The following is a 3,164-nucleotide window of genomic DNA, read 5'->3' as shown; positions in this document are numbered from 1 at the left end:
CCACCATACGCGGCAGAGGTGACATCTGAGCCAAGACTTGGAGGAGAAGAAGAAGCAGGTTGCATGGATGGATCTCTAGGGGAAGAGAGGTCTATGTGGAGAAGAACAAGTACAAAGGCCCAGGGTTGGGAATGGGCCCGTGTGTGCAGGAACAGCAGCCACCGGAGGACTGGGGCAGAGGAGCAAGGGAGGGGCAGGTGGGGGTCAAGGTCAGAGACATACCAAGAGGGCCAGGTCTTGCAGAGTCCTGCGGTCCACTGTATTGACTTTGACTTTTTCTCCAAATGGGATGAGAAGCCATTGGAGAATTCTGAGCAGAGAAATGATATAATCCAATTTATGTTTAACACCGGCTGCCGTGTGGAGACTCGATTAAAAAGAGTGTGGAGGGAGGCCATGGTCTAACATTACCATATGTCAGGTACTGATGAAGGGGCTTTTCAAATATTAATTAATTCTCATGCAGGTAATAACCTTTTGAGGCAGGTATTATTATGATTGTTCCCATTTGTGGATGAGGAAACTAAAGCATTGACAGAGTAAACAACTTCTAAGGCCCCACAGCTAATAAGTGGAAGAATTGGAATTCAAACCCCTCACATCTAACTCCAGAGCCCCCTGCTCTTAGCCCCTATCCTGCTCCACATGGGGTGAGGTGGAGATAGGAGTTAAATGGCTTTGAAGGCTACGCTAAGAAATTGGGACCTATGGCCGCACACAGTGGCTCACGCCTGTAATCCATCACTTTGGGAGGCCGAGGCGGGCAGATCACGAGGTCAAGAGATCCAGACCATCTTGGCCAACATCGTGAAACTCTGTCTCTACTAAAAATACAAAAATTAGCTGGGCATGGTGGCGCGCCTGTAGTCCCAGCTATTCGGGAGGCTTAGGCTGGAGAATTGCTTGAACCCAGGAGGCAGAGGTTGCAGTGAGCCAAGATCACGCCACTGCACTTCAGCCTGGGTGACAGAGCAAGACTCCATCTCAAAAAAAAAAAAAAAAGGAAAAGAAATTGAGACCTATATTCTGTGCCTATTGGGGAGTCACCGAAAATTTCTGAGCAGAAAACAACATGCATAAAATATTGTCAAGACTGGTAGGAGAGGGAGAGATTGAAAGCCGGAAGACCAGTTGGAAGACTTGCAGCGATTCTGGCAAAGTCAAAGAAATTCCTTAAGCTCCCTACCCTCAATCAAACTGAGGCTTTACAGATAACAGGTCCAGACCAGAAAGAAGTTTTATGGTTGGTTTTGGGGGCCCAGGCGGAGGATTCAGGAAACCCTAATAGATGCGGCTCCTGACTGACAAATTCTAGCGTTACCTTCTGTAACTTTATCTCCTAGTCTTCAAGAGACGTATCCAAACTGATGAAGAGAAGATCTATAATCATATTTTTATTCCTTGACAGGAGGACTTCTCCTGTAAACCAAGTAGAATTTGGGTTTTATCCGTGAAGTCTGATTCCATGGGGAGAAGAGGAGGTCACGTCTGGAACAGTGGTGAGTCTTTAATTTCTGTGGTATGAAGAGCCTATCACGTGATACTATAATGGATATACCCCACTTAGATGGGAGATTATTCTTTCCATCATAATTTATTACATAATTGATTACATTATAAAATGAACTCTTTATCTGGTTATTTTACTTCTCTCCTCAATCACAGGGTGCCTGACCTCACATCTGGACCATGTGGAAGGAAGGGATAGGGGTCATTACAGCCGTCTTACAATGAGGCCCAGAGAGATCAAGTGACTTTCTCATGATTACACAGTGACCCAGGGAAGCTCAGATGGGAACAGTGCGTGCTCTATAGTAAGAATCTGGGGATGCCTTTCTTCTGATTGAAAGTCACTGACCCATGGAATGATCAGTCAGTCAGAGCCACCCACTTAAAAAGCAAGTTAATTTAACGGCTTTAAAAATATAACAAACATTACTTATAACAACTAATAAAAATAAAAATATAGAAAACATTAAACTCAACTACCTAACTGAAAAATAGAATAAAACTACTCCATAACTATTATAATAAAAATATACTCTAGACCGGGCACGATGGCTGACGCCTGTAATCCCATCACTTCGGGAAGCCAAGGTGGGCAGATTACCTGAGGTTGGGAGTTGAAGACGAGCCTGGGTAACATGGCAAAACCCCTTTTCTACTAAAAATACAAAAATTAGCTGGGCATGGTGGTGAGAGCCTGTAATCCTCTCTACTTAGGAGGCTGAGGCAGGAGAATCGCTTGAACCCGGGAGGTGGAGGTTGCTGTGAGCCGAGATTGTGACACTGCACTCCAGCCTGGGGGACAGAACAAGAGACTCTGTCTCAAAAAAAAAAGGTACTTTAGGTCTTGATCACAATCAGAGATACAGACAGCAGAAAAGCTAGAGGGAAAGAATGATGGGAAACAGGAAGACATACACGTGCAGACAGACAAAGACCAAGAGACTGGAGGGGGAATCACAGCACATTTATACTCTTACACACACACACACAGAAGCCAAGTAGACCTAATTTATAGATACTGCTCCTTCAAAATCAAATCCCTAGAGCCACGTCTCACTGTGTGATAAGGGAGTTACAAATATGGATGGCAGGAAGGCTAAATTAAACCCTAGGTTTTAGACTTAAGATAGCATGAACTCAAGGTCACATACACACGCACACACAGACACACATATTTTGTAGCTTTGTTGGCTAAGAGGTGGACAAAGCTACTGGTGTGTCTAAGCAATGGCACACCAACAGCAACGAGCACACCTAGAGAGCCTGGTTTCTAACTACCGCTTCCCACTAAAAGGAATTGGAGAAATTACTGATTCCAAGGCTGGGGTAGGGCAAATACATGGAGAGTCCGTGATAGGTCGTGTTCCAAGAATGGAGTGGATATGTCAAAGGGATACAGACACCCATTTGAAAGAGATCCTACTGGACAAATCTATACAATTTGAGTAATAAATAATAATAATGGATTGTAATAAATTGAATAAAATGAGAATCCACGAGTCCATATTGATATAGATAAATGACTAAATAGATGAGGGAGAAGGGAAAGTTATTTCTCATGGAATGCCACGTAATAAGAAATAATAAATTTAGGGCCAGGCGCAGTGGTTCATGCCCGAAATCCCAGCACTTTGGGAGGCTGAGGCAGGTGGATC

Source organism: Cebus imitator, unplaced genomic scaffold, assembly GCF_001604975.1.
Source record: "Cebus imitator isolate Cc_AM_T3 unplaced genomic scaffold, Cebus_imitator-1.0 Scaffold15, whole genome shotgun sequence".
NCBI lineage: Eukaryota > Metazoa > Chordata > Mammalia > Primates > Cebidae > Cebus > Cebus imitator.
The sequence above is the reverse complement of the archived record's forward strand: the minus strand, read 5'-3'. Positions refer to the sequence as shown.